Genomic DNA, 24,354 nt, shown 5'->3' with positions numbered 1-24,354 from the left:
AGTTCTGTCTCCCAGATTCACATCCTTCAGAACAGCAACCCTAGGGCTAACCCTGCACATGAGCCTTTTCTCCTGCTTTTCCAGACCGTCTTCTCCAGGTGCCCCGGCACTCAGGTACGACAGGGGTTCCAGCTGTGACGCACACTCTTCCCTGAGCTCCCAGTCCCGGCTCCCCACCCGCCCGCAGGTGCTGCTGGCTTCCCTGCACCTGGCTGGCCATGGCATCCATCACTCCAGTGACCCTGGGTCCAGGAACGGACTTTGTCTGTGAGTCCCCCCTCCCCCCCCCCACCTCGGGGCCCCATGGATCCCACAGCCAGAGAGTCTCCCAGGAAGCAGGCCTCCTGTGAAACCTCTTACTCTGTCGTCCAGCTCTCTCGGGAACCACCCCCACATCCACCTGGCCCCTGCCCGGCTCCCGATGTCCCCAGACGAGCTCCTGCCACGTCAGTCTCCCCAGGCTGGCCTCTGAGCCTTCCGCTGTGCTGGCCATGCCTGGCACCAGCTTGCCACTCCTGTTTCAAGGTCTGCTCCCCTGTGCTCGGTGGGGGAAGGCCTCCTATGGCCTGCGAATGACGACCTCCGATTCGCCCTTGTGCCTCCTCCTGGCTCCGGGTCAGGGGCCGTGTGCCACGGCCACACACAGCCCACAGCCTGTTTGTTTACGGATCGTCGGTGGAGGCCTCCACATTACGGGGGCAGAGCGAGAGACCACAGGGTCCCCCAAAGCCTAAACTATTTACTGTCTGGCCCTTTCGTGCTCCAGCCTTTGATATCCCCGGAGCCCTTGCCCATTTCTGCCCGCAGTGACCCTGTCCACCTCGGAAGGTCCGGCCCCAAAGCCGCTGCACTTGGCACTCCTCAGACAGCATTTATGGAGAGCCTGCCGTGTGCCTGGCGTGTCATGTGCTGGACGGTGTCCTCGCCCTGAGGGAGCTCTCGGGACACCGAGCCAGGAAACAGCTCAAGGCCTCTTGTTTTATTATCGTGTTTTGATGGCCTGAGGCCGGGTGCCTGCCTGATACTGTAGCACTTGACCCAGTGAGGGCCACACAGTGAGGGTCACTCAGGGTCACAGAGGTGGGGCCACACAGTGAGGGTCACACAGGGCTGGGCACACACTCTGGGTCCTTGTAGTCCATCTGAATAAACAAACGCATCTCTCTACTCCCCTGGGTCTGTTCCTGCGTCGTCACCCTGGGGTCTGGACTCCCATCTCCCCCATGATTCCAGCTGCTTCTGGAATCCTCTTTCAGGCCAGGTACTACTTGTCAGTATGTCTCAAACTCTGACGCATAGCACAATCACCCAGGGATCCTGTCGGAATGTGGACGCGGATCGCTGGGGCTGGGATGCGCCCCGCGCCTCTGCATTGCCAGCGTGCTCCCTGCTGGTGCTCCTCCGACCGCCCACGCCTTGAGCAGCAAGGGTTTCACCCTGGAATCGCTTGGGGGCTCATGTCCAGGCCCTAGCCCAGGCCAGCTGAATCATGCAGGGGGGTGGGGTGGTGAGGCGGCTGCAGCGTCTGGGGCTACTTCAGGGTGCAGCCACCGCTGAGAACCGTGAAGCTGCTTTGCAATCTCCTCCCCTCAGCAGCTGTCCTCAGTGTTCTCAGAGTAGCTGCATCGGCACCACCTGGGAACACGTGGAAATTCAGGGGCTCGTTTTCTACTCCAGAGCTCCCGAATCAGACACGCTGGGAGCTGGGCACTTTCCGGCACAGAACCACCAGGGTCCCGGAAATGCCTGACCTTGGCTCCACGCATCCGTTGCTAACTGCTCTTCCTGCTTCTGGCCACGCCCATCGAACTCATTCTTTATCCCCCAGGGACAGTATGGTTGCAGAAATGTCAGTTTGTCTAGATGACTCCTCTGCTTAAAACATTCCAAGACTTTGGGGCGTCTGGGGGCTCAGTCGGTTAAGCGTCTGACTCTTGGTTTCAGCTCATGTCACAATCTCAGGGTTTCAGGAGTTCGAGCCCCACATTGGACTCTTTGCTGACGATGCAGAGCCTGCTTGGGATTCTCTCTCCCTCTCTTTCTGCCCTTCCCTTGCTTGTACTCTCTCTCTCTCTCTCTCAAAATAAATAAGTAAACATTAAAAAAACCACACAAACACCAAACATTCCAAGGCTCCCCGTTGCCCTCAAGCCTGCCACAGAACTTAAAGGCTCTTTGAGGCCTGAACTTTCCCGGCCCCCCTCCCACAACATTCTGTGCCCCCTGCCCCTAGCCCAGGAACGTGGAACCACAGGTGGTCCCCAAAGTCAGAATGCTTTTTCTCTCTCACATCTGGCTGTTAAATGTGCCTGATCTCAAAGGATAAAAGAAAAAAGGGAGTCCTTGTTGCACAGGTGTTCTGTTCTGCTGACCAAGGCAGAGACTGATCTGAAAAGTTTTCTGAACTGCCCTGCGTTCACTAGAAAGTCCACTTCTGGAGAGCTTCCTATGACGTTGTTACTGGAAAGTGTTTTTGGGGAAAAACTCTGGCTCACATGGCCCTTCAAGCTGTTAGCAGATGTTTTGGGAGAACGTGTGTAGGGAAAAGCCATCCACACAATTTTATACCCTCTACCACCCATTAACTTCAGATGTTTGAAACCCTGTCTGTTCACTGGAATCACCCCAGAGCTTAGGAAAATGCCGATATCTGAGTCCTGTGCCCAACGATTCTGTTTTGGTCGGTTTTGATGGAAAGCCTGGGCACTGTTTTTTTTTCAAAAATTTTTTTAATTTGAGAGAGAGAGAGAGAGAGAGAGAAAGAGCAAGCGGGGGGGGGGGGGGAGAGAGAGAGAGAGAGAGAGAGAGAGAGAGAGAGAGAGAAAACCTTAAGCACACTCCACACTCAGTGCAGAGCCCGAAATGGGGCTCAATCCACAACCCTGGGATCATGCCCTGAGCCTAAATCAAGAGTTGGATGCTCAATTGACTGAGCCACCCAGGCATCCATGGCATTGGGGTTTTTATTTTATTTTATTTTAATTTTATTTTTTAATTTACATCCAAGTTAGTTAGCATATAGCGCAACAATGATTTCAGGGGTAGATTCCTTAATGCCCTTACCTATTTAGCCCATCCCTCTGCCACAACCCCTTCAGTAACCCTCTGTTTGTTCTCCATATTTAAGAGTCTCTTCTCTTTTGTCCCCCTCCCTGTTTTTATATTATTTTTGCTTCCTTCCCTTGTGTTCATCTGTTCTGTGTCTTAAAGTCTTCATATGAGTGAAGTCATATATTTGTCTTTCTCTGACTAATTTCGCTTAGCATAATACCCTCTGGTTCCATCCACGTAGTGGCAAATGGCAAGATTTTGTTCTTTTTGATTGCCAAGTCATACTCCATTGTATAGATATACCACATCTTCTTTATCCATTCATCCATCGATGGACATTTGGGCTCTTCCATACTTTGGCTATTGTTGATAGTGCTGCTGTAAACATTGGGGTGCATGTGTCCCTCCGAAACAGCACACCTGTATCCCATGGATAAATGCCTAGTAGTGCCATTGCTGGGTCATAGGGTAGTTCTATTTTTAGCGTTTTGAGGAACCTCCATGCTGTTTTCCAGAGTGACTACACCAGTTTGCATTCCCACCAGCAGTGCAAAAGACATCCTCTGTCTCTGCATCCTTGCCAACATCTGTTGTTGCCTGAGTTGTTAATGTGAGCCATTCTGACAGGTGTGAGGTGGTATCTCATTGTGGTTTTGATTTGCATTTCCCAGATGATGAGTGAAGTTGAGCATTTTTTCATGTGTCGGTTGGCCATGTGGATGTCTTCTTTGGAGAAGTGTCTATTCATGTCTTTTGCCCATTTCTTCACTGGATTATTTGTTTTTTGGGTGTTGAGTTTGATAAATTCTTTGTAGATTTTGGATACTAACCCTTTATCTGATATGTCGTTTGCAAATATCTTCTCCCATTCTGTTGGTTGACTTTTAGTTTTGCTGATTGTTTCCTTTGCTGTGCAGAACTTTTTATTTTGATGAGGTCCCAACAGTTCATTTTTGCTTTTGTTTCCCTTGCCTCTGGAGACGTGTTGAGTAAGAAGTTGCTGCGGCCAAGGTCAAAGAGGTTTTTGCCTGCTTCTCCTCAAGGATTTTGATGGCTTCCTGTCTTACATTTAGGCCTTTCATCCATTTTGAGTTTATTTTTGTGTAAATCTCACTTGGTCATGGTGGATAATTTTTCTAATGTATTGTTGGATCTGGTTGGCTAATATCTTGTTGAGGATTTTTGTGTCCATGTTCATCAGGGAAATTGGTCTCTAGTTCTCCTTTTTAGTGGGATCTTTGTCTGGTTTTGGAATCAAGGTAATGCTTGCTTCATAGAAAGAGTCTTTCTATTTTTTGGAACAGCTTCAAGAAAATAGGTGTTAACTCTTCCGTAAATGTTTAGTAGAATTCCCCTGGAAAGCCATCTGGCCCCGGACTCTTGTTTTTTGGGAGATTTGTGATTACTAATTTGATTTCTTTACTGGTTATGGATCTGTTCAAATTTTCTATTTCTTCCTGTTTCAGTTTTGGTAGTGTGTATGTTTCTAGGAATTTGTCCATTTCTTCCAGATTGCCCATTTTATTGGCATATAGTGGCTCATAATATTCTCTTATTATCATTTTTATTTTTTTTTTGTTGGTTGTGATCTCTCCTCCTTTCTTGATTTTATTCATTTGGGTTATTTCCTTTTTCTTTTTGGTCAAACTGGCTAGTGGTTTGTCCATTTTGTTAATTCTTTCAAAGAACCAACTTCTGGTTTCATTGATCTATTCTACTGATTTTTTGGTTTTGATGGCATTAATTTATGCTCTATTCTTTCTTATTTCCTGTCTTCTGCTGGTTTGGGGTTTTATTTGCTGTTCTTTATCCAGCTCTTTAAGGTGTAAGGTTAGGTTGTGTATCTGAGTCCTTTCTTCCTTTTTTAGGAAGGCCTGGATTGCTATATAGTTTCCTCTTATGACCGCCTTTGCTGCGTCCCAGAGGTTTTGGATTGTGATGTTACCATTTTCATTGGCTTTCATGTACTTTTTAATTTCCTCTTTAACTTCTTGGTTAGCCCATTCATTCTTTGGTAATATGTTCTTTAGTCTCCAAGTATTTGTTACCTTTCCAAATTTTTTCTTGTGGTTGATTTTGTGTTTCTAGTGTTGTGGTCTGAAAATATGCCCGGTATGATCTTGATCTTTTTGTACTTGTTGAGGGATGATTTGTGTCCGAATACGTGATCTATTCTGGAGAATGTTCCATGTGCACTGGAGAACAATGTATATTCTGCTGCTTTAGGATGAAATATTCTGAATATATCTGTTAAGTCCATCTGGTCCAGTGTGTCATTCAAAGCCATTGTTTCCTTGTTGATTTTCTGATTAGATGATCTTTCCATTGCTGTAAGTGGGGTGTTGGAAGTCCCCTACTGTTATGGTATTATTATCAATGAATTTCTTTATATTTGTGATTAATTGATTTATATATTTGGGTGCTCTCACATTTGGAGCATAAATGTTTACAATTGTTAGGTCTTCTTAGTGGGTAGACCCCTTAATTATGATATAATGCCCTTCTTCATCTCTTGTTAGTCTTTAAAGTTTAGATTGCCTATATAAGTATGGATAGTCTGACTTTCTTTTGTTGACCACTAGCACGATAGATGGTTCTCCGTCCCCTTACTTTCTTTTTAAAAAAATTTTTTTAAATCTTTATTTATTTTTTTGAGACAGAGAGAGACAGAGCATGAATGGGGGAGGGTCCAAGAGAGAGGGAGACGCAGAATCCAAAACAGGCTCCAGGCTCTGAGCTGTCGGCACAGAGCCTGACGCAGGGCTTGAACTCACAGACTGTGAGATCATGACCTGAACCAAAGTCAGACGCTCAACCAACTGAGCCACCCAGGTGCCCCTACATCTCCTTACTTTCAATCTGAAAGTCTTTAGGTTTAAAGTGCGTCTGTTGTAAACAGCATATAGATGGGTCTTTTCTTGTCCATTCTGTTACCCTATGTCTTTTGATTGGAGCATTTAGTCCATTGATGTTTAGAGTGAGTACTGAAAGACGTGAATTTATTGCCATTATGTTGCTTGTAGAGTTGGAGTTTCTGGTGGTGTTCTCTTGTTCTTGCTAGTCTTTGTTGCTTTTGGTATTTATGTATTTATTTATGTATTTATATATTTATGTATTTATGTATGTATTTATTTATTTAATCTTTTCTCCCCTCTCAGAGAGTCCCTCTTAAATTTTCTTGCAGGGCTGGTTTAGTGGTCACAAACTCCTTTAATTTTCGTTTGTCTGGGAAACTTTTAATCTCTCCTTCTATTTTGAATGATAGCCTTGCTGGATAAAGAATTCTTGGCTGCATATTTTTCCAATTCAGCACATTGAATATATCTTGCAACTCCTTTCTGGCCTGCCAAGTTTCTGTGGATAGGTCTGTTGCAAACCTGATCTGTCTTCCCTTGTAGGTTTGGGACTTTTTTTCCCCTTTCTGCTTTCATGATTCTCTCCTTGCCTGAGTATTTTGTGAATTTGACTATGATATGCCTTGTTGATGGTTGGCTTTTGTTGAATCTAATAGGTGTCCTCTGTGCTTCCTGGATTTTGAGGTCTGTGTCTTTCTCCAGGTTAGAAAAGTTTTCTGCTATGATTTGCTCACATAACCCTTCTACCCCTATTTCTCTCTCTTCCTCTTCTGGGACCCCTATGATTCTGATGTTGTTCCTTTTTAATGAGTCACAGATTTCCCTAATTCTTAAATTGTGCTCTTTTGCCTTAGTCTCCCTCTTTTTTTCTGCTTCAATATTCTCCATAATTTTGTTCTCTATATTGCTGTTCTACCTCATCCATCCTTGCCACCGTGGCATCTATTTGAGATTGCATCTCAGTTATAGCATTTTTTATTTCATTCTGACTAGCTTTTACTTCTTTTATCTCCACAAAAAGGGATTCTACTCTATTTTCAACTCCAGCTAGTATTCTTATTATCGTGACTCTAAATTCTGGTTCAGACATCTTGCTTGTATCTGTGTTAGTTAATTCCCTGGCTGTCGTTTCTTCCTGCTCTTTCTTTTGGTGTGAATTCTTTCATTTCATCATTTTGAAGGGAGAAAAGAAATTAATGAGGTAAAAAAATTGAAATTAAAAAAATTAAAAAATTAAAATTAAAAAATTAAAAACAACACACACACACACACACACAAATCAAATAAATTATGGTAGATCCTAGGGATGTTTTGGTCTGGGTGTTGAAAGGGGCCTGATAGATTAGAGAAAAAAGGGGAAATAAAAAAAAAGGAACTTGTTTGAAAATTTGAAAAAATGAATACAGTGAAATAGAATAAAATGAAACGATGGAAGTCAAATAGAATTTGAAAAAATTACACAAAAGTAAAAAAATTTAGAAAAAAATTAAAAATATTTTTAATAAAAATTGAAAATAAAAATAAAATTTTTTTCTGTATTCAAGAAAAAGAAAAGAAACGAAAAAGAGGAAAAAAAAGAAAATTAAATAGCTGGACCAGCAAACAGACTGAAATATGATTGAAATTACATCATTTCCCCCTAGAAGTCAAATTATGAAGTGCTTTACAGTCTGTAAACTAAGCAGGCGGAGAGACTTGTGTTCCTGAAGAGCGAGGTTGGCCCAGTTAGGCGGGGTTTAGTGTAATGGCTCCGTTCTCCACTAGATGGCGCTGCTTAGCTTACGGGGGTGGATTGTTGTGGTGCTTGTAGGTGTGTATGCGCATGCGCGGCAGTGGTGAACATGGCGTCACCCAGGTACTCGGTGTCAAGTGTCGGAGCTCTGTGCTCACCCTGACCAGCAGTCGCGCACTGGTCCTTTGTCTCCGGCTTCCTCTGTTCCCGCTTTTACGCTGAATGTTACCAAGCCTGCAGGTTGTCAGGCGGCACCTCCCTCCTGAGTTTTATCTCCGTTGCGGCTGTGCTTCCCGACCCCTCATGGAGGGACCGCGGCTGGGACCGCTCAGATCCTCTGCGGGAGGGTCTCCCCGAGCAATGGCCGGTGCCGGCCTCACCCGGGAACATTCGTGGGACTCTGCTGCTGCCGTCGCCAGAGACTGCGGCTGGGCGCCAGCCCGCCCCAGAGAAGGTTCACGCGATCGTGTAGCAGCAGAGTTTCAGGGATTGTGGAAAATCACAGCATGCATCTGGCCCCAGGCTTCACCTTTAACGACCTTGTTCCAGCTCCAGCGAATGTGGTTGTTCTCTGGGGTCTGCTGGGACCGGGCAGCCACACAGCCTCGACCAGATGTCCTCCCAGCAGGGAAACCACCTCTCCCCATGTGGCCGGAGGATAACCGGCCTTCACTCTGCTCCTGGGGATCCGACCTTCCCACCAGAGCCGCACCAGGTAACGAGCTGCAGAGTTTCAGGCTCTGCGATCCCCATTTATAGAGTCTTAATGGAATTTAAACCCTCTCCTTTCTCCCTTTTTGGTTCAGTCCCTGCAGCTGTTTCCACTTTTCCACTTTCTTTCCAGCTGTTTTTTTGGGGGGGGTGTGCTTTTCCCGTATCTGCCCCCCACCCCATCTCCATCCTCTAGCTGGCAAAAACAGCTCCCTACCGTCCGCGGCTTCTCTCTCCCCAAGTTCACCTCTCCGTGCAGTGTACCTGCTGAGTTCTGTGGTTCAGGTTGTGCAGACTGTTGTGTGAATCCTCAGATCAGTGTTCTAGGTGTGCCGGATGGTTTAGTGTTGATCTGGCTATTTCATGGACGCCAGATGCAAAAAAAAAATTCCATGCTGTTCCTCCATCTTGACTCCTCTGGCGCTGGGGTTTTTCAAAGAACCCTACCCCCACTCTGGATGATCCCAGGGAACAGCTGAGGTTGAGAACTTCTCAACTTGTCCAGAGACCTGTTCTTTGAGTCCAGAAAGCCTCTTTAATAAAAGATGGAAGAATTGTTTCCTGTACCAAGAACTGGGTGTCTGGGTCCAGCTGAGCCCCAGTCCAAATGCCAATCCCACACAAAGTTGTGGTTCCAGATCTTGGAGACGTTCACTCCAGCCCACCCATAGGGGCTGGTGGTTGGATCCAGCAGGACCTGCATTCCACACACATTCATTCTTGGTCTTTAAGGACCCTCGCCAGGTAGATATTATCTTGATATCTCAGACTAGTGAACCAGCGTTTGGAGAGCATTCTCTTTATTTATTTTTTAAATGTTTTTTTATTTTGAGAGAGAGAGAGAGAGAGAGAGAGAGAGTGAGCTTGCACATGAGCAGGGGAGGGGCAGAAAGAGAGGGAGACAGAGAATCCCAAGCAGTCTCCGTGCTGTCAGCACAGAGCCTGATGTGGGGTTTGAACTCACGAACTATGAGATCGTGTATGACCTGAGCCGAAATCAAGAGCTGGATGCTTAACTGACTGAGCCACCCAGGTGCCCCTGGAGAGCCTTTTATTTGTTTATTTATGTATTAATATTTTTTAATGTTTATTTATTTTTGAGAGAGAGAGTGCGAGGTGGGGAGGAGCAGAGAGAGAGAGAGAGAGACAGAATCCAAAGCAGGCTCCAGGCTCTGAGCTGTCGGCACAGAGCCCGATGTGGGGCTCGAACCCATGAGCCGTGAGATCATGACCTGAGCTGAAGTCGGACGCTCAACCAACTGAGCCACCCAGGCGCCCCTGGAGAGCCTTTTAAAAGCTACCTTTCATCAAGAACTTTAACTTGTGCTAAGTACTTTACATTCAATTCTTTATTAAATTATCACAAGATAGAAATATTCTCATGGATGAAGAAATAGAGGCTCAGAGAAGTAAAGTTACATGACTAAGGTCACACAGCTCTTAGAGACAAATGAACCTGGATTTGAGATCCCTTTTAAAAATAACCTCAAACTCTCCTTTGCCAGACCTCTCTAACCTTCATCTCCAAAACCAAGGAAACATAAAAAAAAAACCCAACACTTGTTAAGTTGGATGCAAGGGATCTGTACCGTAGCATTGCGTTATCTGTATGCAAATTTCCCCTTACCAGTTTCAGCTATCGGGAGAGATACTAATCCTCATTTGAGCGCGCTCAAGTTGTGCGGGTAAAAATTACTTTATGTAATGAACTCTTAGATCAATTCTTATTGAAATGAGCTGGAATTAGATTTTTGCTGTTCCCATATGCAATGCCTTCAATTCGGTGATGAATTACCGGAGTCAGCAGCTCTGTGACATTTCAATGCCGTGCACGGCGTGTTACAGCTTTCTTGTTTGCTGGCCCTTTGCGGAGCCAAGGCAGACCTATGGAAGTGCATTTTTTAAATTTAGTGGGGCTGTTCGATAGAGGTTTTTCTTTCTTTTTTTTTTTTTCTTTATTCAGGGGAAATGTGCCATTTTAACGTTTAGATTCATTTGTTTTCAAAATCTCTCTTGGGTCACTGTGTGAATATTAATGATTATTTGCACACACAGATACATTATGTGTGTGACTTAGGGCAAGCTCCTCCCCTCCCCGGGCTTCCTGTTCCTCCCTCTCTGAGACGGAAGGATTACATCAGGTCGCTGTTTGCCAGAATTCTCTTCCTCTTAAGGTGCTAAGAAAAAAAAATTGGAGAAATGTCGGGTGTGGCAAGGTCAGGACCTCTGCCTTCAGAATGCGAACTTGCTCCTTTATTTTTTTCTGTGTTCCTGCCCCAGCCCGCAGAGTAAGAACTCCTCCTAACACGCCTGGCCCTCTCACGAGGTGTGGGGAGCAGCTCTGACCCCAGGTCCTTCGGGTTAATGTGCCTGGAGAGCTGAGCAGGGCTCGCCAGGCTGTAGATCGTTTTCACGGGCTGTGGACCCTGCAGCCAAAGGCTGACTGGGCCACCTGAAGGCGTGTCCCTCTGTGCGGAAGGTGGACAAGCGCCTGTGGTTCGTCCTGCAGAGTTATGATTAGGTGCCTGTTCTCTCGAACTTGCATCTTCCCGGTAAAGTGAAGGGTTATCATTCTGTGCTGACCCTGTCTATCCTGAATCACTTCTTTTATGACTTAGAGACCATTTTGTCTGGTACTAATGTGGCTGCTGTACCTTTATTTGCTAGTATTTGCCTGATGCATTTTTCTCCATCCCTTCACTGTTCATCTTTCTGTGTGTGCGTGTGTGTGTGTGTGTGTGTGTGTGTGTTTTGTAAATAGCATATAGCTAGATTTTCCCACACTCCAGTCTGATAATCTCTTTAATTGGGATGGTTATTCTGTTTACGTTTGTTGTAAACATTTTAATATGTTTGAGCTAGTTTCTCTCATGTTAACTTTTTTGAATTTCATTTGTCTTGTTCTATTTATCATCTATCCATCTATCCATCCATCTTCCCTCCCTCCTTCCCTCCCTCTTTCTCTTTCTTCCTTCCTTCCTTCCATCCATCTATCCATCCTGTCTTTCTCTTTCTTTCTTTCTTTCTTTCTTTCTTTCTTTCTCTCTTTCTTTCTTCCTATCGATCTATAAATCGATTTATCTATCTATCTGTGAGTCTATATATAATTTTTTCTTTTCTGGTTGGTAAAAATGAAAAAGTTTTTTCTTACTAACTTTTCTCTCTCTCCTGGGAATGAAAATTATAGCCTGTGTGTTTACTCTTTAAATGATGATCTTCGAAATTTTACTCTGCACCTGAAACTTGATAATCTTGGCTGAGTATCTTGGCCGTCACCACCTCCCTGCCCTGCCTGAACATGCGAACACCATGGACGATTGTAACCCGAATCCCCTTCCTGCTAATCCACATGCCTGTGTTGCCAAGATTTTAGTTCTCTCTTCAGTAAGCCTGCTTATTAGGCAGGAATTTTTACTTTACGTACACAATGTCCATCTGGATTCACCTGCACTCGTCTTTCTGCCCCACCTTGCATTCCTTCTTGTATCTCAGACCTTTCTGTGTGAGGTCATTTTCATTCCTTTAGAAGGTCTTCCCTTTGGGCGACTGGTAGTTAAAGCTTTCAGCTTTCGTTCTAAAAATGCCCTCATTTGACTTTTATTCTTGAGACATAGTTTTGTTAAATTTATGCTCCCACAGACGGAATGTTTGTGTCCCTTGAAAAGTTCTTACTCTGCGCTCTCGCTGAGGCTCTGGGCGACCCCACAGCTGGACCCGTGGAAGAGGGGGAGGCCGTGGGGCCAGGAGCACCCTCTGCTCCTTTCGTGGGACATTCACGAGTGTGTTGTGCTGAAATGGCTTGGGGAATCCTGTTTCCAGGAGGCCTCGGCACTTCATCAGGAGTCTGGATATACAGAGAGAGGGTTGTATTTTTTCCGAGCTCACCGTGCGCCTGGCACTGTTCTAGGTGCCGTGGGGAGGAAGGATGAACAGAGTCCCCTCCCTCCTGGAGCTGACGTCCTGGCGGAGGAGACAGACACTCTCAAGGAGGTACGTGAGTAACGGGATAATTTTAGATGGTTGTGGGCTCCATGAATCTGAGGGAGGCATAGGGAGCGATGAAGGCGGTTATGTGGGGCGGGAGAGAAGGGCATCTCTGGTGGGGCTTGAGTTGGAGCCCGAAGTGGGGGGGCATCGCTCTGTGGGAAGCGGACGAAGTGCTCCCGGAAGACAGCGGTGCAGCAGGAGAAGGGGATACAAGCGGAGGCCCTGAGGTGGTCCCCTCTTATCCGCGATTTCTCTCTCTGTGATTTCCGCCGCCTGCAGTCAACCGTGGTCTGGAAGCAGATGGTCCTTGTCCTAACCATCGGCAGAAGGTCAGTGGTCACCTAACGCTATGTCAGAGTGCCTATGTCACCCGCTCTACCCCACCGCATCTCCTCATGGAAGCATTGTGTCCTCTCACATCGTCACAAGAAGCAGGGCGAGTACGGGACGATCAGATGCTTAAAAATTTTTTTTTAATGTTTATTTTTGAGAGAGAGACAGAGCATGAGCAGGGGGAGGGGCAGAGAGAGAGGGAGACACAGAATCCGAAACAGGCTCCAGGCTCTGAGCTGTCAGCACAGAGCCCAATGAAGGGCTGGAACCCACAAACCATGAGATCATGACCTGAGCTGAAGTCGGTCGCTCAACCGACTGAGGCCCCCAGGTGCCCCTGGGACAATCAGATGTTTTGAAAGAGAGAGAGAGCACGTTCACATAACTTTTATTACGTTATAGAGTTACAGTCATCTCACTTTATCATTAGTTGTTGTTAATCTCTTACTGTGCCTGTTTACAAATTAAACTTTATCGTGGGAATGTATGTATAGGAAAAAAACATAATATGTACAGGGTTTGGTGCTATGTGTGGCTTCAGGCATCCGCGGGGAGTACCTCCTTGCTGATGAGGGGGGACCACTGTGCTTACAACCAAGCGACAGAAAGACCTACATGTTTGGCACTCTGTTCTTTATCTGCTGCTTCCTAACACACGACCACAATCTTGGCAGCTCAAAACCACAGGCACTTGGTATCTCGCTGAGGGCCAGCGGGTCAGAAATTTGATCAGGGCTCAGCTGGGTCCGCTGCTCAGGGTCGCACAAGGCTGCCGTTGGGGTGTCGGGCAGATGGCATTTTCATCTCAAGGCTCAACTGGGGAAGGTTCCTCTTCCAACGTCATTTAGGTTGTTGGCAGAATCTATTTCCTTATGGACGCACGACCTAGGGCCCTGGTCTTCTGCTGGCTGGTGGCTGGACACAGCTCTCAGGTTTTGGAGTCGGAAGTACCCAGATCCCCCTGCAGCCGTTCGCCACATGGGCTTCCTCAACACGGCCGTCCACCTCATCCAGCCAACCAGGAGGGTCTCTGCTCATGGAGGCCCCAGTCCTTTTTGAGGGCTTTCACCTCATTAAGTCAGGCCCACCCAGGATGATCCAGCTTTTGAGGAGCTCACAATCAACTGGTTTGGGACCTTAGTTACACCTGCAAAGTCTCTTTACTGTTGCCATGTTCTATTGGCCAAGGCAAGTCCTTCCCATCCTCAAAGAGAGGAGACCATACAGGATGTGAGCCTCAGGGTGCAGAGGTCATGGGGCCTGTCTTCAACTTCTGCCGACCACCGGCACACTGAGTGGGAATGGCAGCCGTATGGCAGATGCTGCTGGTCCCCTGCCCAATATCTAACTCCCCTTTCTTCCTTATCAACAAAACCTGGCTTTGTTCCAGAAGCAAAGTGCCCATCTTCCCAGGCTCCCTAGAAGCTGCTCCTGGTGATGTGATAGGGCTCTGGCCAATGACTTGTAGCAAACTAAGGAAAAGTTATGTTTCCTGATAACAAGGGACAGACACAACTGGCACGCGCCTTTTCTCCTTTGCTTCTTTCCTTTCTTCCTGCCTGGAACTTAGACACAAAGCCTAGAAGTGAGGCAGCCGTCTTGTGACCATGAGGCTTCTTATTTTAAAAAAAAATTTAATGTTTAACTTTTGAGAGAGAGTGAGTGAGCAAGCGAGCATGAGTGGGGGAGGGGCAGAGACAGCAGGAGGCACAGGATCTGAAGCAGGTTCCAGGCTCTGAGCTGTCAGCACAGAGCCCGATGCAGGGCTCAAACCCTGTAACTGTGAGATCATGACCTGAGCCCAAGTTGGATGCTTAACCAACTGAACAACCCAGGTGCCCTGAGGCTTCTTATTTTCTGAGGCTGGCAGAGTAGGAGGATAGAAGGATCCTGGGCCTCCAAGGGCATTTTGGAACTTCTCTGGACCACTCTTGAACTTCTTGATGTGTGAGAAAAGTCTCTCCCCATTTGGTAATGCAAATGTACCTAAGTTTCTGTTACACGGACCCAAATACAATCCTAGCGTGCTGCCATTATCAGGCAAAAGTCAGGTCATAGAGGTCCTTGTTGGACACATCATGGAGTGTGGGTTTTATTCTAAGTTAAATGGCAAGATGTTGAATCAGACGGGTGCCTGGATTTTGATTCATATTTTGGAAGACTCTTCTGGCTACTTAGCAAAGAATGAATCTTGGGAAGGGGCACGTGTACAAGATTGGAAGCGGAGGCTCGGGGAGGGTGAGTAAGTGGCCCAAGGTAACACAGCTGGAGAGGGACACGAATGCGAACCAGACCGCATGTTTGTTTGACTTGACAACATCGGCTTTGGCTGTTGTCTTGGAGTTTGATCAAGGTCTCTTGTCTGCCTGCTGTTACTGGAGGAGCCCCAAAGCTACCACTTTGCTTATCTCTGGAGTTTCGTTCTCTGAAAAACCTCATGATTTTCAGTCTTAAAAGGGAAATTCATTCTGGGCCTGGACATTTTTCCAGATCAATCTGGGTCAACCTAATTACAGCTAATAAAAGAAAGATGTGTGTGTGTGTGTGTGTGTGTGTGTGTGTGTGTGTGTGTGTGTGTGTATGTGCGTGTGTGGGAGAGAGAGCTTTTCTTTCCATTATGATTTGCTTACAGTTCCTTTTAAGTCCCTGTTGACTGATACTGATACCACCTGATACTATTAGAGCTTGGAAATAAAAATAGTTTTGCCTTAGAATCAGAACTCCTATCAGCCCCAACTGATGCTAGATGTTAAAGGAGCTTGCAGTGGGACACATTCCTTGGACATGATGCTGAATTTCATCCAGGGGGCTCCAAGGGAATCGTGCAGGACTTGACATGGTAAGGTGGCATAGTGGCCACGTATGTTGGACTTCAGCCCCTAGTCCCCACCGATTTATGGGGTGACCCTGGTAAGTCACTTCCCCTCTTGCGTCCTCAGTCTTCCCATCCTCTAAGTGGTGCTCTCAAGCCAGAGCGGAGGTTCCCAGTCCAGGTTGCCCAGAGTCCAGGGGTTTTAGGGGTTGCTCCTGAGAAAAGGGTTGCTCCTCTTTGGATCAGCTGAGTCTGGAGCTGAAGGTCATTAGAGGACAAGGAAGAAGCTTCAGAAGTAGACACCTGCAGCCTTGTCCCCGAGAGAGAGCTCACTTTGGCTCCAGTGTTTTGCTCCAGGGGAAGAGGTGGGAAAGGAGAACAAAGCTCTGTAAGTCACAGAAAAAAGCATCTGCCCTAATTAGACCCATCGTGGGTAAGCAGGTGGCCTCCCTCCAGTCCTCCTGGGGGGCTGGAAGCTAGCCATCTGCTTGCTTCCCGGGAGCAAAGTCTCCTTTGCTCTCTTGAATCTACGGGCAAAGCTGACTTGGCGAGTCAGGAGGAGCTGGGGCAGCCCCAAGAGAAGAGGAACGAGGAAATGATGGAGAGATTCAGTAAGAGGGCTAGGAAGAAATGCTCTAGAGCTTGGAAACATTAAACCTGGAGGAGAGAAGCCCGGGGGTCTGGGGGTGGGGTAGATGTGTGGGACAATCCTCTGTAGGATACCAGTTGTGGAGGATTCTGAGGGTATCATTCACTTCCTTCATAACTTCAGTCTGATCACATCAACCTAACCTAACCAACCCAACACAACCCATCCCACCTCATCCTAACCCAGCCAACCCAATCCTATTTGTCCGTCCGTCCATCCATCCATCCATCCATCCACCTAGCCTACATTTCTCCACTCATGCATTCACCTACCCACTGGTCTATCCATCCATGCAACTGACTCATTTGGTTGAACCCCTTCCTATTTCCCTCTCTGCCTTATTCATGTGTTATCTCAACCACTCCATCAATATTTGCTGAGCACCTACTATATATACCTGGGAGTGCAGCAGAGAATGAACAGCTTGGGTGGCTCACAGGCCAGTGTTGTAAACAGATATGCAAACAAGTCGGAGAAGTGATTGTAATACAGGGAGGAGCAAAGGGCTATTACAACTTGGAAGGGGGAGGAACTGTTTAGGGAAATGAATCAAGGAACGCTCCAAGGAGGCAACAATATCCAAATTGGCTCCTGAAGGAGGAGCTTCAGTTTTATCAGCTGGACAACCAAGGAAAAGGTTTATTTTTGGGGTGCACAGCCAGTTTGAGGAGTTCAGGCCACGCTTGCCTTTTGCAGATAATATTAGCTTTACTTCCATTTCCTCCTCCTTCTGAGCCTCAGAAAAAGTCTGGATCATTCAACTCAAATTTCTGGGCTGTTCGAATTCAGGTTTAATTCAACAACTGATTATTTTTCAAAACACTGGAGGGAAAAAAAAACACATTCAAGGAAAAATCCTAGAAGCTCACAACAGGAAGTTATCTTAACCAACCTGTATGTGGCATCTCTGGAAAGTGAGCATCCAACACGCCAGCGAATAGCCATTCTTTGTGCTGAGAGGCCGGGTGTGTGTGTGCACGTGCGTGCGTGTGCATGTGAATTTGAGACGATTCTGCTTCCATCGGACTGTTTCTTAGTGTTTGGTACTATCTCACCAAAGGTGTCCCTTTTGTGTTAGCAGGTCACATTGTCCCAGAGCTTGACTCTTTTTTTAAAAAATATTTGTTTTTGAGACAGGAGAGAGAGAGAGGAGGGAGGGAGGGAATGTGAGTGGGGGGAGAGGCAGAGAGAGGGAGAGAGAATCCCAAGGAGGCTCTGTCGTGTCAGCACAGAGCCTGACGCAGGGCTCAGACTCATAAACTGTGAGATCATGACCTGAGCCGACATCAAGAGTTGGATGCTTAACTGACTGAGCCACCCAGACGCCCCGAGGTATTAGTTGAAACAGGAATAGGTGACAGACACTTACTTGGGCCTAAGCTCATCTCACAGGGACTGCAGGGAGGGTCAAATGCCCTAACGTGTGTGAACTGAAGCCTTGCTAATGCTGGAGTGTAATAGAAGCGAAGACGTTTCAAAGCTCCTCTCTTCCAGTCTGCCTTTCCCCTCTCGTCTGCACCCCTTCCTGCCCTCCCCCTGCCCCTCCTCACACCAGCCTTGTAAACCTGGATTAAGCAGTGTTCTTTGCTTTCTAGAACCTTGGGAAGAAAACTGGTATAGATTACTCTTACAGAAATGGGCCTCGAGGAGGAACAAACCTTGGTTTGAATCCTGGCTATCGTCATTTACTAACCAGCTACTTAACTTCTGTAAGAAGCAGCTTCCTTTAAAAAGGAGATAATATTGATGCCTGGGTGGCTCAGTCAGTTAAGCGGCCGACTTCGGCTCAGGTCACAATCTCGCGGTCCGTGAGTTCGAGCCCTGCGTTGGGCTCTGTGCTGACAGCTCAGAGCCTGGAGCCTGTTTCGGATTCTGTGTCTCCCTCTCTCTGACCCTCCCCCGTTCATGCCCTGTCTCTCTCTGTCTCAAAAATAAATAAACGTTAAAAAAAAATTTTTAAAAGGAGATAATATTTCTGATAATATTTCCCCCTGGCTTATTGAGACAACCTACATCATATGCTTATATATACTGTGCCTGGCACGAGTGTCTTTATCAGTTTTAAATTTCAGGACCTGGCATGTCGTAGGCACTTACTTAATGTTTGTTGATGACTGTATGATTGCTTACACATTATGCAGAACATCGTATTTTTAGATTAACGTAACTACCAACTTTAGCTTGCTAGCTTGCATATTGCTTATAGGACAGCTTTCCTTGGCTATGCAGTCAAATCCTCAGCTTGCTTTCCTCCAGTTCTGTGGATTCTAGGCTTTAAACCCTGGTATGAAATGCCTTGCCTGCACCGTGGACCAGCAGGTCCCACTTCCTGGCCATTGATGTTCACGCTCCATCCGCCCACCCGGCTGTGGACAGCTTGGCCATCCTCAAAACGAAAAGTGGTCTCTATATCCTGCTTAGTAAACAATGTTGAGGACACTCTCAAGTCTAAACTTCCTGCCCTGATCGGCTCTGTGAAAGCTTCTAGTTCCGTGGGTCTCAACCGAAGGTGATCTGAACACCCTGCCCCTCCAGCAGGGGCCATGTGTCAATGTCTGGAGACACTGTTGACCGTCACAACTGGGGTGTGTCTGTGCTGAATAAGTGAGTAAAATATGAAAACTAATAAGCGTTCAAAGCAGTCACTCTTAGGTCCTGCACTCTTTTGAGATAAATACTCTGGATGGACACGTAAACACCTACTTCTCCCCCTCCTCGGCATCTTGCCCATCTTCCAGGTGAGTTTTCTGCAGACCACCTTCAGAAACTTTTCTGAACTCTGAGATGACCGCGTTTCACGCCTGAGATGATTTCATGCCTCCGGAACCGGCGCAGTCAGGAACATTTTCCGTCTTGCTGCAGAGCCGTGCATGTTACTTGGAAACGACTTCCTTCTCCTCCACCCTGGGACACATTTACTGCCACCAACCTAGGGTCTTCCTTTCTGGGAACGGAGGGGGTGCTTTCCATGTGCATCTGCCGGCGTCCCACTCACCCTCAAACCACGACCGTGCCCACCTGGGATTGTGCCGAGGTACCGTCAACACAAGGACCTGACTGGCCTTCTCCGCTGCTGTCTCTCTCATGGGTCACACGGGCCCTGGCCCGTCGTAGGTGCTCAGTGCAGACCAGGTGAAAAAATGCTAAATGCATGAGGTGTTCTAAAGCTTTGGCCTGGCAGACCAAGATCGCTTGAGAATCGCACAGAGTTGTGGAGAGAGTGTAGACTCTGGGTCATCATTCGTGGGGGCGAGTCCCAGTGGTGTCTTATTATCCCTGGGCTCTTGGCGTGGTGACCTTTTAAGGGGCTTTGCTCATTTTTCGGATGGGCCTAATTTATACCCGTCTCCCAGGTCTTCTGTGGCAAGTAAAATAATTCGCGTGCGGTAGGGTGTTCGATAAATGGCATCTGTTCATAGTAACAGGAGCCACCAGGCCTGGCTTGTTCCATGGGACCAGTCAGGTAACTGCACAGTCACTCCTATAGCTAGAGGGTTCTCTCCTGCTTTCCTGCAGGGTCCTGTTTTCCTTTCTTTCTTCTCCCTGCATCCCCCGGATTTTTTCCCCATCTGGGCCCCAGTCATGTAGGTCTGAACCTCAACGCACAGAGGGAAGCTCAAGCCAGTTCATCATCCTCTTTGCTTCAGCACGTGGCACAGGAGCCCCGGGTGCTGGCGGCTCAGAGAGGTCAAGTAACCTGTGCCGGCTTCACACAGTGAGGCCATGCCAAAGCTCCAATCTGATCCAAGATCTCCTGACTTCCACGCCCTTGCTCCTCTTTCCGTACTGAGGCCAGGGGTTTACATTTGGTGCTTTAGTGGCCAAAGCACAAATGCTCTTAAAGTTGGACCTATTGAGACTCACACGGCCGCTTTCTGCAGCATTCAATGAAGTGGCTGCTCTGAGTGTTCGGGGCCTTGTGAGGACAGGACGTGCATGAGAAACGCTTACAGAACGGGCTTCTCAGAGCAGTGCTCCTTTGAAGAGCGGCACCGGCCCTGGCTCAGATGTCCTTGTGCTTTAAGGTCGGCCTCTCGAACACAGGCTTTGATGGTGGAGCTGCTTTCCGCAGGAAAACAGCAGCTCCCGGGATGAGCCCCGCCCCAGGGCCCTTGGCTCCTCTTGGCCCCAACCTCAGTCCTTACTCTGCGACGGGGGAGTGCTTTGTGCTCAGGGTCTGTCCTGAGACTGTGGCTTCCCCACGCCTCTGGAGAGGAAGAGGCTTGGGGGCCAGGCTCTCCAGGTCCGCGGTCTGGCTCCAATGCCGGTAGCTGGGTGACCCCTGGCAAGTCGTCCAACCTCTGCACCTGTCAGATGGGGGCGCTCCTCCTGGGGCTGGGGCGAGGACCAAGTGAGTCAAAGACCAGCAGTGCTTACTGTAGTGTGCAGCATGTGATAAGTGCTCAGTAAGCATCATCTATTGTTAGTAAACACAGACGCTGAATCTCACCTTGGATTCACAGCTCAGCGCTGCTTCTCACGGCCTGGGTGACTTTGGGGGAGCTCCTTGACTGCTCAGAGTGACAACATCCCAGCCGACAAGCGAACAGAATAATGCTTCCGGTAGCTTCCGGTTTGCGCATATCCATCTGTGGGACAAACCGTACTCTGGGGGCATTTACCCCGAAGCCCACGTAATCCTTCATTGTGAGTTTTTGTACACCAGCTGGTGCAAGGACATCTTAACATCCGTGTGATGATGCCTTTTGGCAAACATTTCCTCTCCGGGAGGGTCTCCACCTTTGTGGGCCGCAACAGCCTTTGTGCCAAGGACGTTAATATTTTATTGCATTTTTGCAATTACTGTACAAAACCAAGCAGAAAGAAGTGCTGATCCTACTGGCGAAGGAGCATGGATCTCATAAACTAGATACAACTGAGCCAAAGAATGAAAAAAAGAGAGAGAGAGAGCGAAGATGAAATCACAGAAGCCACCAGCACAGCAGATCTTTAACGTTAGCTGGATGATCTTCGGGCTCAGCTTGCTGCCTGTCACGCACTTGTGAAAGAAAAGTATAAAATGCACGAACCAGTATGAAAATGCCAGAACGGTGTGGTCGAAGGCAGCCCCGGAAAAATGAGCTTTCATTAAAGGCTACATACAGAGATTTTCTTTCTCTTTCCCCAATAGGACCCCGCTGCTCAATTTCTGCAAACGTCTGCACTTGTACATCGCATATGTGAGCAGGGCCGGCGACGGCTCTTCAGGTAAAGGGCCCCCCACATTGCGTGGCACCAATGGGTGTTCCCTAACGGATGGCGATCGTCACCACCGTCACCCTCATCATCCTGTGCTGGCCTCAGAAGATTCAGAGTCAGCTGAGTGTAGATGGAAAGCTTTAGAACGTCAGCCATCACTTAGGTGATTCAGAAACTAATGATGATTTCCTTGACAAGTGTCCACTCAGCTTCTGCTGGGAGACCCCCAGTCTTGGGGAGCTCCTTGCCTGCCGTGCAACCCACCCTCTTTGTTAGGTGTGGCTGAGTATAGCTACTCGGTGTCAGTGTATGTCTCGGGGACCATTACCTACTAGTGGGCTTTATGTACTTTATGGAGCCACGCCGTGAGATCTCTTTTCACATAGAAGGGCACCCACACAGACTATCCACCCTTCAAAAACTCATCCATCCATTCATTCGTTCGTTCCTTCATCCACAAATGTTTCCCGAGTGCCTACTTTGAGTGGTCTCTTGCTTCAGTGTGGGAGGTGTTCCAGGGCCCATGGACGAGACAGACAAGTGCAGTTTGGCATTGTAAGTGTGGGGCCATTTCAATCTGGAAAGGGAGGGGAGCAGCATGGGAGCCCCAAAGAGGCTTCAAGCCCAGCTGGGGGTGGTGATGGCTACAGAAGGCTTCCTGGAGGAAGTGACATCTGAGATGAGTCTCAGAGGATGGGTGGGAGGTGGGGACGGAGAAGAGGAAGGCATTTCAGATGGAATGGAGAGAGTGTTCAATAGATATGGAGCTCTGGATACAGATGCAGGTTCATTGTGTGTGTGTGTGTGTGTGTGTGTTTGTGTGTGTGTGTGTGTGTGTGTGTGTGTGTGTGTGTGTGTGGTCTGTCTGGAGGGTGCCTGAGGATGGAACCAGTGAAGTTGAAAGGTCTAGGAGAACCTTCATTCCAAACTAGTTTGGACTTTCTTTGGGGGCTGTGGAGCTCCCCTGGCAGTCCTTCTGGTGGCCCTGGCCCTGGGCTGAGGGGTCCCTGCTCTGGTCTGGCGCCCTCCTGGTGGGTGCGGCTGCTGTTGGCTTTCGGAGTGACATAGTCTGTTGGCATTGCCTATTGCACGGCTCCTTTGCCTCTATGTCCCTTCCGGCCCCTTCCATGGTCTGGTGGCATGAACTTAGCTCTGGAGCCGGACACACCAGGGGTAAGTCCCAGCTCTGCTGCTGCCGACTCTTGAGCCTCAGCCCAGCTCCTTGACCCCCAGAAACCTCAGTCTTGCTTGCAAAGTGCAGAAAATGACAAAAGTAGTGAACATTTCTATGCGGTTGTGTGCGGCAAGCACCGTTATAAGCGTTTTACAAAAACCACTCACTCAATCTTTACGACGACTCTGTGAGCTTGTTACTGTTATTATTATTCCCATTTTATAGATGAGAAGACAGATGCATGGAGAGGCCCAAAGTCTTCCAGCTGGTAAGTGGCGGGGCCGGAAGTCCCCGGAACCTCTCTGCTAGAGTTGACGTGAAGATCAGAGGAGCTGACACAAGCAGAGTCCTTGACATGCTGCCCGGCACAGCAGGTACTCAGTAAGCAACAACTGTCATAGGTACTAGGGCTCTGAGAAACATACAGAATGGCACCATCAAGGACAGAGGCAGTCCCCAGCGTTAAGCAAATTCCCTCCATCCAAGGGAGCCCATGGAAGGCCCACTTCAAGCTCATTCGCTCCAGACAACAGAAATGACAGGTCAGGTCTCTGGTGAAAGAGACCGGAACGGCCACTGATGAGAAGCCAGACTTGTTTCCTTCTTCCCCGATGGACGGACCAACTTCTGAGGGCTCTTGTTTCCTTGGGACTGGAGAGCTGAGCTCTCAGGCACGTTTCCCTCATTGGCTCTGGTCATGGAGGCGGGGTGGGGGTGGGGGCACCTGATAAGCCATAGAGTTCCCCCTGCCCGGTCCCTCAGCTCCAACTCCAGCAAAGCACTGGGGTTTCCAACCTGTCGTTTTTGAATCCCTGAAGCCACATGTCACCCTGTCTTTTACAACACACATAAAGCACTGGCAAGTGGAACCAGCAACTGCACGAGCAAACAGGATGTGGATGTGAGATCTGGTGTCACTGGCAGAGAAGGAAAGGGGGTGGTGGAGGCCAGGAGACTGCCCTAAGCTGGGGACAGCTGAGCAAAGTGTAACTGGTCTGTGCTTTGCAGCCTGCAGACCTGGGTTTGGATGCAGGCCTGGCCACTTTCTGGCCATGTGACCTCGAGCACGGCCATTGGGGTGCATCCTTCATAATTCCTGCCCAAATTCAAGCCCAGGATTGGGCACAGGGGGTGATGATCCCTTTTCAAAATAGATGCTGCATGGTGTGTGGGACGAGGGCTCAGCTTGGGGTCAGATCTGAATTCACATCCACGGGGCCCCACAGGAGCTGCGTGCGGGTGGGGGCTGGCTCCTCTCCGGGAGCCTCTGCGTCAGGCTGAAGACAGGGGATAACGAGTATTTGTCATGTAGGGACTAGAGGAGCTGCTCTGGGATCGGGCTGCCTGGATTCAAATCACCGCTCTCTTGGACTGGTTCTCAAAACCCTGGTGATTTCATGCCCCCTTCCCCAGGGATGCATGTTTGTCGTCCGCAGCCTGGGGGAGGTACTACTGGCCTCTGGCCGGTGGAGACCAGGGACACTGCTACCCGCCCTACCATGCAGAGGACAGTCCCCACAGCGAAGAACAACCCCGCCCTAAAAGTCAAAGGGGCTGAGGCCGAGGAAGGTGCTCTGGTGTCTACCAGCTTGTGAAACTGCTTCACCGGGTCAAGACCGTTCCCTCAATGGGAAAAGGCAGGTGATAACAGGGCTCGATGATAACAGTGGGGGTTGCTTCAAAAACAGAGGCCGTGTGGCACCTGGTGCAGAATTGGGCTCCTGGAAAACCCTTAATATGTGTATGCTCAGATTTTTGTGCAATGAGGGGCCATAGCATATGTCAACTGCTTGGACACAGGAGGCCCACACGGAGTGGGGGTGTGTGATGACGATGATGGTGATTATGTTC

Source organism: Panthera tigris, chromosome E3 (assembly GCF_018350195.1).
Source record: "Panthera tigris isolate Pti1 chromosome E3, P.tigris_Pti1_mat1.1, whole genome shotgun sequence".
In the NCBI taxonomy this organism is placed as follows: Eukaryota; Metazoa; Chordata; class Mammalia; order Carnivora; family Felidae; genus Panthera; species Panthera tigris.
The sequence above is the reverse complement of the archived record's forward strand: the minus strand, read 5'-3'. Positions refer to the sequence as shown.